Source organism: Mytilus edulis, chromosome 9, assembly GCF_963676685.1.
Source record: "Mytilus edulis chromosome 9, xbMytEdul2.2, whole genome shotgun sequence".
NCBI lineage: Eukaryota > Metazoa > Mollusca > Bivalvia > Mytilida > Mytilidae > Mytilus > Mytilus edulis.
The window spans coordinates 70,533,565-70,546,221 of NC_092352.1; the positions used below are offsets into that span (position 1 = coordinate 70,533,565).

At 32.4% G+C, this 12,657-nt stretch overlaps 1 long non-coding RNA gene across 1 annotated transcript; it reads right to left on the reverse strand.

The window, feature by feature from the left end:
* Positions 1 to 6,057: 6,057 nt before the first annotated feature.
* LOC139490417 (uncharacterized) lies at positions 6,058 to 11,718 on the reverse strand. Its single transcript, XR_011656320.1, has 3 exons — positions 11,630 to 11,718; positions 9,004 to 9,090; positions 6,058 to 6,574 (listed from the first exon to the last, which is right to left on the reverse strand). It is a non-coding gene; the product is annotated as an uncharacterized lncRNA (long non-coding RNA).
* Between the last annotated feature and the right edge of the window lie 939 nt (positions 11,719 to 12,657).

Consider the following 12,657-nt stretch of genomic DNA (forward strand, 5'->3'; position numbering starts at 1 on the left):
TTCTTGTTTGAATTGTTTTATATTTGTAATTTTTGTACCATTTATAGTGTACTATGCGGTACGGGTTGTGTTCATTGTTAGGTCGTACGTAGACTTGTCGTTGTAAATTTCTACTTCATTTGGTAGATTGTTGGTCGAAATCCTATTAATAATCTTTTCATTTTTTAAATGTATGTTTTAATGCACATACTTTGTGTATGTTTCAATAAATGACAACAGTAGTTTACTGAAGTTCAAAACTTAAATATGCAACAAAAAAATACAAATTAAGGAAAAACAAAAAAACACTGAGGGATTGGCAACATTTCAAAAGAAGTAAGATCGGGTTCATCAACAGGTTTTGTGTGTACGGCTGTACATACTATTGGGGCATCTAAAACTTGTTAAGATCTAATTTCCAAAGCTGTTTAGACCATATAAAAATAAGAAGTTATGAAATAAAAGCCAAAATAGACCAAATGACGCAAGTAACTACAATATATGTTTATGAATTCGTAGATTTTAAAATCTGAGACCACGAACACATTTATCACAGTATATGAGTTTTGGCATAAAATGTATACAGTATGCTTGGTCAAGCAGATCGATCGAAACATCGTCCGTCGATAGTGCTAGTATCTCTTGAAGATGCATACAAAAGTAATAAGATATATGAAATCGGATCGGTCAACCAATTTGTAAAAGTGACCATGAGACTTGATGGTGTCAAATTCAGCATTACTTTCTCATCTCTTTAGTTGCTGGTATTTTTGCTTTAAGAGCACAATCCTGTAATTGAAGATCGTATACAGCGAACACGCAAACCCTTGTCATATCGTTTTATTGGTATTTTGTATGTATCCTTTGTGATACAAATGACTGAAGGGTGGCAGATTACCAAGTTTCGAGTATTTTCAACAAATCATGATCTTTTCTGATGCATTGGGTCTGACGCAATGTTTCATCAAAACTATCGCATGTATCATGAGTATTAATCATGGCCAAGGCCTGATCAATACTGTAAGGGCTGATAATAACATAAAGATGACAGTTAAGGTTCATCATAACAAATGGACAAATATGGCCCTATTTTCACCTCAAAAACTACTCTGTGTACAGACTTACCTGTGCTGTTTGGAACGTTTTAATGCCTAGCATCCACTAGATATATAAAAGTTAAATGCATTTTGTGTTCAAGAAAGATAAAATGTTTCATAATTTTTGATGGGCATTTTTTTTCTTTTCTGCAGAAGGTGTAATAATAAACAAACACCTGAATTACTTTGATACTGTCCACTCACTAACTCAGATAAACTTTTTAGCTCACCTGTAGTTGTGAAGATAACAGTGTCCATGTCAATTAAGGACAATCAAAACAAGACAAACCGGTTTTTTACCTGAGAGAGCATCTCATAGTTGTACCACAACATAGTTAATTTTCACACCATTTGCATGAAGGAAAAAAAAATGCCCATCAAAATCCAAAAGAGATTTTATCTTTCTGAAACACAAAATGCATGTAACTTTATTATATCTAGTGGATGTCCCAGGCATTAAAACTTTTCCAACTTCACAGGTAAGTCTGTACTCAGAGTAATTTTTTACATGTAAATACAGCCATATTTGTCCGTTTGTTATGATGAACCTTAAACATATCATGACCAATTCTGATACAATAGATTTCAAATGGCTGTACCCTAGGGATCAATCCGTCAAACATGGTCAGTGCTTAAAAAGGTCCTTTCGATTGCTGTTAAACAGATCCGACTTGTCACAAAAGTACTACTGAAAGTGATGTAATTGTGAATATCAATAAATTCAGAAAGAGCGCTCCTTTTTTTATTATCATACTATACGTTCAGAACATTCTTAGTCAAGGTGCAAGTGCTTTCTTTAATACAAAACCATACACAAAATTATAAAAATGTGTTCACTGGCTTATTTGAATTCAAAATCATCTATATGAATATAGTAAAAAAAAACTCATAATAAAGTATACCTTAATTTTTCAAAGAAATAATGTCATCTGCAGATATAATGTATTCAAACTTCAAAAAGTTTACTATAATTATTGTTTAATGAAGCATTCTGTAAAATAAAGGGTTGCTTGATACAAGCAAACGCACAATACTTAACGAACAACAAACACCTTGAAAAGGTTCAAAAAAAACGTTGACCATGTAAGAATATTACGACACGACATCACTATGACTGATGGGTGGAACTGACCATTTGTCAATACGCCTTGACAATAGAATCCTATCATCTATACCTGACATGGCAATTGCAATGGTATCAGCCACTTGGTCTTCGACTTCTCCTTGTCTTATCTCTCCCTGTAATACAATTACAAACAAGAATGTGTCCTCAGTACACGAATGCCCCACTCGCACTATCATTTTCTATGTTCATTGGACCGTGAAATTGGAGTAATATCTCTAATTTGGCATTAAAATTAGAAAGATCATATCATAGGGAACATGTGTACCAAGTTTGAAGTTAATTGGACTTCAACTTCATCAAAAACTACCTTGACCAAAAACATTAACCTGAAGCGGAACAGACGGACGAACGGACGAACGAACAGACAGACGGACGGACGGACGGACTTACGGACGCACAGACAAGAAAACATAATGCCCTTCTACTATCGTAGGTGGGGCATAAAAAGCTAAAACATCTGATACATGTTTTTTTTATTTTTAAACAATTGCTTATTTTTTTAAGATATCTACTACACTACTGCTTATGATTTTGGATTGTTTATGTCAAAGTTTAAGAATCGTCACATTAACTGCTATCACAACTCAAAAGACATATCATCGTGACAGTTTCACTTTGTTCACAATATTTTATTTTGAAAGGGAGTTTTCCGCGATCATTTATATATTTTTTGCATACACATGAGGACATTTCTGAAATCCAACTCGAAGTCCCATAGTATGTTTGGAATATAAAAGATTCAAGTTATATATAGTGGAGCAGGATCGAGTCCGTGTTGTTTGGTCTTAATTGTTCTATGTTGTGTCTTGTGTACTATTATATGTCTGTTTGTCTTATTCTTTTTTAGCCATGGCATTTCGATCTATAAGTTTGACTATCCCTGTGGTATCATTCGCCCCTCATTTTTGTGCAGTTTTTTAAGAACATTCGTTTTTTATAGTCTCGTGGGTGTTTGTTTTGTTCTACGAGAACAGGCCACTTATTGTCTTATGCGTGATTGTCTTTTAATTATGGCATTGTCTATGTTTCCTAGACTTATAAATTGTTAATACTTCCCTCATGGAAAAGAGGGAATGCTTACTGTGGATTCATTATTATTCGTTGGATATCAATTTTCGTGGATTTCGAAGGTACAGGGAAAGCACGAATTTAAGTGTTAAACGAATTACCAATGTTCCATATAATTATATGCTGACTAATGGAAAACCACGAAATCTAATATCCACGAAATTAGACGTATTACTAAATCCACGAAAATTGATACCCACTTAATAAATGAATCAACAGTATATAGAGAAATAAATGTGGAGAATGTAAAAACGTGGAATGGCATAGGTCATCGACGTTGTTCGAAGACTTCTATGTGTTGGTGCGGTTTTTTAAGTGATGATTTGTTAAAAGTAAAACCACAGTTTTGTTTTATATATAATTTTTTATCCTTTTTCAAAATGTTAAGATACATTTGAATCCAACCTTGCTTTCATTCTAAATGTATTATCTGCTTTTGCAGTTTGTAATTTTCCTAAGTTAAAAAGTTCAATAAAGTTAATGAGTGAAATTCACAGAAAACTAAAAGAAGTTAAAAAATACACCGGAAACCAGATGAAAATCAGAAAAAAACGGATTTGTTTATAAACATGTGTCATTGACGTTATCTTGTTATTCATTCATTTGATTTGTTTCAGATTTTGATTTTTCCATTTGATTAAGGACGTTTTGAATTTACTACTGAGTTCAGTATTTTTGTGATTTTACTTTTTTGGAAAATGTATATTTAGATACACTGATGCTGTTCCAAATCTCAAATTAACATTCCTTGATTTTTGAAGCGGTAAAAATACAATGTTTTATGTAAGAGGATTTCCAATGCTTTAAGCCGATGAGAAAACAGAAAACTTATAGTCATATAATTATACTTGAGGTAACTAGATATATGCACTTCTCGTTTTTCTACTTTTTTATTTACAAAAACTTAGAAATATTCATTAAAAGAATTACTTGAATATGAGAATAATTTTTCTATTTGCGTAGTTTGGATACGATCTGTCAGCAAAAGGTATAAGCAGTACTGAATCAACCACAGTTGATGAGTTTAAAAGACTGCACTTGACTAATAAATTAAAAACTTTTAACGCATGTAATTTGTTTACTAGTGTTTTTATTAATAAATGCATTTAGACCGTTGATTTTCCCGTTTGAATGCTTTTAAACTAGTAATTTTGGGGTCCTTGGTAGCTTGTTGTTCGGTGTGAGCCAAGGCTCCGTGTTGAAGGCCGTACATTGACCTATAATGGTTTACTTTTATAAATTGTTATTTGGATGGAGAGTTGTCTTATTGGAACTCACACCGCATCTTCCTATATCTATTTGCTTTGCCCGTAAATTGCATTATTTTGGTACACATTTAGTTGCTTGAAACATTTCATTACTTGATACATATACATACGTCAGCAGTTTTTGGTACCCGTTTAAAAATTCCTTTCAACAAAGGTGCAGCGTTGTAAATAATAACAAAACTTGACATTATACCAATCACAGCACCTGCTGTGGTATGTACTTGTCCTAATAGAGATAGAAAGAAAAGAAAAATGACTTTAGGAAATTAGTATCAGTTCTGAATTGTGCATATGATATACATATTGAGTAAACAAGTTTTTGAACGTTTCTGGATTGTGATGATTGAACATGTAGCATTGATACTCTTTTTTTCATTAGTATACAAAAACGTCAGAATGAGAAAGATTGTTGGTTATTTTCAATCAGTCGTATATTTTCTTGTTTTTTTTAATTTGTTTTTAGATTATGATTTCAGCAGAATTGCCTGAATAAGATATAATAAATAAAGGCAACAGTAATATACCGCTGATCAAAACTCATAAATCCATAAATCCATGGACAAAAAACAAATCGGGGTAACAAACTAAAACCGAGGGAAACGCATTAAATATAAGAGGAGAACAACGACATAACACTAAAATGTAACACACATAGACAAAATCCCACGAGAATAACAAATATAACATATATATATAACAACATAATAAAAGTGGACAAAATAAAATCAAAACTGCTGATAATCATTTACTTTTAAATCCTGGTGATGGATTCAGAAGCAACTTTCAAGGGGACAAAGTGTCCGGGGCACACTAAACCGATTTTTTCTCCAAACTAGTCTAAACTGAACCAGGTTTATGATATATGAATATTAAAAGTGTAAATGTTTAATTGATATTTCTGTTAATTACAAATTAAAAAGAATAGTACCTCCCAAAGTTTTTTCGCCGTTACCGGACCGTGAAACTTTTCTACCATCACTGACATTTTTGTCTGGTGTAACTAGCAAAGATAAATCTAAAATAGAAGGTCAAAAGAATGAACGTAGTTAAGCCAATACTTAGATTTGTGTATTTATCTATATTTCTGTCGAACTTTTCAGATTATATTAACTAAACAGTTTGCTATTTTGGAATGAAATTCTGGTAACAAATAATAAAATTTTAACAATTGGTTTAACGTGCTTTTGAATTTTGTTTGACCAATTGTGGCAATCACAATTGAAACCTTTGTTTAGAATATAAGTAAAGGAAAATGTCTTGTCTTCATCTTTTTTTCGAAACTGTGCAAAAATCAAATGAAACGAATATTTAATGGTATACCTTAGAAATATTGTAAAAAAATTGGACTTTATACCAGAATAATATCAAATTTATCGTGTTTTCTCTATTTGTATTAACTTCTCGACTTATTGAGCATTGTGTAATTTTCATCAAGCATAGAAGCAACATAAAAAGTATATCAACTATAAAAGATAATTGAAAATAAAACAAACTTGATAATTTAGTCTTAGATGCATGATATTTTAATTAGTTGTTGGTGGCTTTGAACCAGCTGTCAGTAAGTCAGATCTGTGTTTATTGTCGTTTTGTTTTCGGGATATACAAGTACCCGGCCACATTCACTCTGTGTTTTTGTTAGATGTATTTCTATTTGTATTAATTATTTTTTATAGTTGGTTCTTAAATTGTACTGTTAAACCACTGTCCCAAATGAGGGGAGGGATCCCCCGAAAACATGTTTAAACCCGCCACATTCTGTATGGGTGTGCCAGTCCCAAGTCAAGGAGCTGTAATTTACTTGATTAGTGGTTGTCGTTTGTTGATGTGTATGCACCCTTTGAAAAAAACTACAAAATTAGATCCATGAATATGCAAGTGTTCCTCAATCCACGAAAAATGGTATCGACTAAAATAAATGAATCCATAGTATAATTCAAAAATAATATTACCTGCTAAAGATGTTTCTCTATTAGTGGCCGTTGTAGTTATTCTTCCAATGCTAACATTTCCCTCGGATGTAACTAGTGTTGATAAATCTAAAATAACATGCTCATTATTTTTCTCGTTTGAATTGTTTTACATTGTCATATCGGGGACTTTTATAGCTGACTATGCGGTATGGGCTTTGTTCATTGTTAAAGGTCGTACGGTGACCTATAGTTGTTAATGTCTGTGTCATTTTATTATTTGGATGGAGAGTTGTCTCATTGGCAATCATACCACATCTTCTTTTTTATATCATAGAAAAAACGGAGATCCACGAAGGCTTACATTTGATGTTCTTAGCAATATTTTTGTTTATCAAATCAGATAGTATTTTAAAAAAAAATTGCATGCTATTTTGGGAATTTTAATCTAATAATAGGTGCAATTCAAGCGATTGAATTGTGTTTTGACCAATTAAAGAAAACATTCAATGACAGTTACAATTAAACTCTTTTTCTTTAGATATAGATTCAAATGGTAAAATTGAAATCGTTCCTTCGTTAATTTTACGGACGCCATCCCGAGTTGGTTGACCGTTTCACAGATGATATCGGATAAAGTCCTTACGTCATAACTACAATCCCCTTTCCTTTCACGAATATAATTAGATTATTTACCGGATTTGTTATAACATGAGCAACACGACGGGTGGCATATGTGGAGCAGGATCATCACCCTTCCGGAACACCTGATATCACAGTTTTTGGTTCGTTTTGCTTATTCTTCAGTTTTACATGCTGTTTCATGTGTACTGATGTTTGTCTGTTTGTCTTTTTCATTTTTAGCCATGGCGTTGTCGGTTTATTTTCGATTTATTAGTTTGGCTGTCCCTCTGTAACTTTCGTCCCTCTTTTAATGAAATATCTTCTGTTTTCATTTAGTCTTCGTTCATGTAAAAAATAGAATGATACAAATGTTTAATGTTATACATTATGAATATTGTATTAGAATTATGCTTTATAGCAAAAACTCATCGACTTCCAGTGAGTTTCCTCAACTTTTATTTATTTTTTTTACTTTGAATATTATGTTTTTTCATTCAGCATTGAAGCAACATACAACATGTACAAAGTAAATAAACCAAACATCATATATAATTCAGAATAAAACATACGTCAATGGTGTGGCGTAGAACAATGTAATAAGCATGATTTTATTTTTTTTAATCTGACTTTTATCATTCATTTCCATTATGAATATAACATAATGTACGCATGATCCGATTGATTTTTAATATATATTCTGCAATTTACAGCATTGTTTGATATTTGTCATCAGTTAAAATAATCAACAGTATTTTTATATCAAAACTATCTTCATTCAGGCTGAAACTAACATTTAACATACTGTTTATTGCATATAAAACGCACAGGTACTTGAAATTTGGAGGTAAAAACTAGGTTCTTCTGATCTAATATAAGGGCATATATGACCTCTTATACCATTTCATATATTTTCTTATTTTTTTCAAAAGAATCATTAGAAAATAATTCGTCTGTGATCAAAGTCATTAAGCATTTTAAAGTAAAATTACCAACACATTTTACTAATATACAAAGTACAATGTATGCATAGGAACTGTCATATTTAAATTCAAATCTTTTTACCAGACTTGAATCAGCAGTATAACTATTTCTATCTATCAATATTACTATAGTGATGTATAACGGTAAAACAGGACAAGTTTGTTACTAATTGTGAATATGAATAATTTACAGATTTAATCATAGTAATGTTGCTAATTATCTTTATCATTTGAGTTAAATTCAGTGTTGTTCGGTCACGAGTTACATGTGGGGGGTTTTCATCAATATTTGAATTATTTAATTTTTTATAATGAGTCTAACTTTGTTTGATTTCTTATATATTTATATGAAGAAAGATGTGGTATAATTGCCAATGGGAAAGACTTTCACAAAAGACCAAATGACAAAGAAATTAACAATTATAAGTCGACGTATGTCCTTCAACAATTAGCAAACCCAATATCGCATTGTCAGTTATAAAAGGCCCTGCTAAGACAAATGTTAAAAAAATACAAACGAAAAAACTAAAGGCCTTATTAATGCACAAAAATATACACAAAAACAAATATATAACACAGCAACAAACGACAATCACTGAATTACAGACTTTTGACTTGCGACTGGCATAAACATACAGAATGTAGCGGAGTTAAGCCTGTTAGCGGAATCCCAACTTTTTTTATACAGGTTTAATCCACCATTTTCTACATTTGAAAATGCCTGTACCAAGTCAGGAATATGGCAGTTCTTGTCCAATCGTTTTTGATGCGTTTTGTTATTTGATTTTGCCATGTGATTATGGACTTTCCGAATTGATTTTTCTCTAAGTTCAGTATTTTTCTGATCTTAGTTTTTATTACATTGACAATGAGCTTTTTAATAAAAATAAAGTAGAAAAAAGTATTTTTTTTTTTTTTATATTTCTTTTAATTACAATTAAAAAAGAATTATACCTGTTGAAGACGTTGGTCCATTATTGGCTTGTGAAGTAGTTCTCTCAGCACTAACCGTTTCGTCTGATGTAACTAATGATGATAAATCTAAAATAGCATGCAAATAGAAAGAACAAAGTTCCATTAATTGACTAACACTTACATTTAGAATGAACGAAGTTTCAATAATACTAGTATACTATAATGAGTGTAACCTGTGTAATCCGACACATAGGCGGATCAGAAAAAAATGTCGGATTAAGCAGGATGTCGGAATACTCAGGTTTTTTCTGCATGGAAAGGGTTATTTTGGGACCATGAAAACGTGTCGATTAAACCAGTTTGTTGGAATAATCAGGTGTCGGAATAGGCAGCTTACACTGTACTTACATTGTTGTATTTAGCTATATTTTTGTTTAACACATCAGATTGTATTTAAAATCAAATAGAAACTGCATGCTATTTTTAGATAAATTTCTTGTTATAAGTTTATACCTATCAAAATATTCAATGACAGTTAAAATTGCACACTCATTCTTTAATTGAATGTGTAAGAAAACCATGCAGATGATCTAATATAAGAGCATATATGACCTCCGTTTTCGATTTTATATATATTTCGAATCTTTCATAAGAATAAAAAAAACATATTCTTCGGTAATCAAAGTATTAACGCATTTATAAATCAAAATTACCCAAACATTTTACTTATTTACTAATAAGAATGCAGAAGAACTTTCATATTCAAGTCCATAGCTTTTATGCTATACGTAACACTGGTTATGAGTGGTTGTCCAAATAGAGATACATGATGTGCTACTACGTTAACCGTTCATATTCAGCTATAAGGCATCTTATTAGTTATTTTGTCTATTACATTGACAATGAGTTTTTTTGTCTATTACATTCAGGGGCGTAGCTGCCGTTAGGCACTTTAGGCACGTGCCTACACATAATTTTTTCACAAATATTTTTTTTTTCTTGTTAAAAAAAATAATAAACAACGTTATATGTAGATGAACTCCAGTGAAGTTGTCACAATTCTAATTATCGAATGTCATGTGTACACTAGTCTCTCGTCCTTAGTTAATGGAATATTGGATAGAATCGAATGGTTTTTTTTTTAATGTGTGTACCTTATATAGAAACTATAAACATGATAAACTAGAACTTTGGTTCAGATCATTTCAATTCTATCAACAAAAACTTAAATGAACCTCAACTTAGACTCATGAGTTTTTTAATTAGTTGTTGTTAGTTTTGAACTAGCAGCTTTCCACTTTGTCTTGACCCGACTTGCCAATGTTGGTCGTTCGTTTGGCTGTACAGGATGTATAATACGTAGTCACGTCTGGTCAGAATGGGGACATTTAATCTTATGCCTAGTTGTAGAGAGAATGCCACTCTTTGAGGAGTTCGTAGTTGGTCTACTGAAAGGCAAAGTTTCTGATCCTATCGGCAATAATTCCTCATTTTCCAATGCATGGCATTTTCAAATTTCCAGACCTTCGTCCTGTACAACACCTATTACAGGACTAAGCTCCAGGGGCGGATGCAGGAATTTTCGAAAGGGGGGGGTGCTAACCCAGGGCAAAGGGGGGGGGGGTGCAGGGGGGGGGGGGTGCAAAACATATGTCCCGATACAAATGCATTGATCGGCAAAAATAAAGGGGGGTGCGCACCCCCGGAAACCCCCACCCCCCCCCCCCCCCTGGATCCGCCACTGTAAGCTCCCTGTTGTGTTTATTGTAAATAATCAGTTTTTTGGTTTTTTTTTTGTTTTAAACTTGCATAAATATTTTACACTGGATGTTTAAAAATTAATCTATCAACTGGCTTCCAGTAGTTTTGAGTACTCTCAGATCTACATGTAATAATGACCACAATTATTCAAATTCCTAAGCCGGTAGGGATTTTACAGAAGAGCGGGATATAAAGAAATACGAATTTCTTGAATTTTGGTTACGTTAGTAAGAACAGAACATAACTTTTGCATTAGACATCGACTATGTGTGTATGTGTTTGTGTGGCTAGGGTGAAGGTTTAAGAATCAAAAGATTGATGGTTGATGTCTTTCTAGCCGCAAAAGGATAGTACGTGTAATTATATAGTAATATCAGTGTTTGCGTGCACGTGCCTATTTTTTTTAATGAAGGATCGTCAATATGTACTATCAATTAAGTTAAACGTATATATCGATCATAACGGAATAGATTTGAAAATACCAAACAGGGTGTACCACTGTAAATAAATTTTTTTAACGATTTGATTTTCCAATTGTACTGCGTTATTCAATTCACCATTCAGATGTTATGGTAAATTATTCATAATCCTTCGAACTTTTCATCATGTATATTATAATTATCATGATTAAATAACCAGAAAATTTTGCAGCCAAAACGCTGAAATTCGTTTTCCGTCGGGGGGGGGGGCTTCGCCCCCCTGAACCCCCTACCAGGACTATGCCCTGGACCTGCTGGGGGCCTTGAGCGGCCCGCAGACCCCCTGCCGATTTGTGCCTACAGTTGAATGAATACCTAGCTACGCCCCTGACATTGACAATGAGTTTTTTTTTTGTGAAATAAAGTAGAAAATACTTAATGTACTTTTGATATTTCTGTTAATTACAATTCAAAAAGAATTATACCTGTTGAAGATGTTTCTCCATTATTGGCCGGTGTAGTAGTTCTCTCAGCACTAACCGTTTCGTCTGAAGTTACTAGTGAAGGTAAATCTATATAAAAAAAAGCATTCAAATAGAATAAACTTATACTTACATTTGTGTATTGAGAAAAATTTGGTTTAGCATATCATATTATATTAACCAACCGGCCTGCTATCTTTTGGAGGAAAATTACCGAGTTCAGAAAAAAATTCAGAACGGAAAGTTCATAATCAAATGAAAAAATCCAGATTGAGTTATCAAACAGTACACAGCGCAAACAAAGGATTTAAAAAAAAAAACAGTCTGAGAAACGTCTAGTTTACGTTGTATATAGATATAAGAAGATGTGGTATGAGTGCTGGTGAGACAACTCTTCATCCAAGTCAAAATTTGTAAATGTAAACCATTATAGGTCAAAGTACAGTCTTCAACACGGAACCTTGGCTCAAACCGAACAGAAACCCATAAAGGGCCCCAAAAAATGATTAGTGTAAAACCATTTAAATTCTAACCTATTTTAAAAAAAAAGGTATACAATGTACTTGCATATATATCTATATACAATGGAAGTTTTTGAAAAGTGGACAGAACGTTGTGACTATCGAAATTTTGCAATAGAAATACTTGTCAGGACTACAAGATTTTAATAAAACAGCCAGTGCAGGACTCGCACGAACGCCAGATTTAGTTAGAGGGGCGATATTCTGAAGCGGTTTTTTTTTAATTATTGGTCACTCAAGTTTAGAAAGAAAGGGGAGAAAATCCAAATAAATACCGACCAATCACAAACGTTGTTGCAAATTTGACCTTAAGGCGTCAAAGAATTTCCCATGATGCAATTATTGCATATACATATAAAACTATCATACCAATTGAATAAAAAATATTGCATGCAAATGATTTTTTTATACCAGTTGAATAAAAAATATAGCATTTGAATGAAAATTATACCATTTGAATGGAAAATTATACCATTTGAATGGAAAATTATACCATTTGAATGGAAAATG